The sequence below is a fragment of the Penaeus monodon genome, chromosome 30, assembly GCF_015228065.2.
Source record: "Penaeus monodon isolate SGIC_2016 chromosome 30, NSTDA_Pmon_1, whole genome shotgun sequence".
Lineage (NCBI taxonomy): Eukaryota > Metazoa > Arthropoda > Malacostraca > Decapoda > Penaeidae > Penaeus > Penaeus monodon.
Window position 1 is genome coordinate 6,561,861 of NC_051415.1, and position 385 is coordinate 6,562,245.

Genomic DNA, 385 nt, shown 5'->3' on the forward strand with positions numbered 1-385 from the left:
AGCAAACAAATTAGGTAGATAGAGCGATGATACAATCACAATAAACTATAGAAAATCATGAAAATGCGAATATCATAATATACGCATCTACATCACTCATCATCATTCACCTTTTTTTTCGTCATTCCCATTCAAAAATATCAGTTTTAAACGTAAAAGTTGCAAGGCTGCAATAGCGAACGTTGCACAGGAACTATTACAGAAACACCGGGGCATTTTATCCGCAAATATAGGCCGATTTATTCCCGAAATGGTTGGAATCGTGTAGTAGCTGCGGATTCAAGGTTAATTGCATTCAATTTACGCAATCCACCTGTGATTATTGGGTCTGCTGCAATTATCACTGTTGCCTAGAAGGTTTATTATGATTATTACCATCACGGAT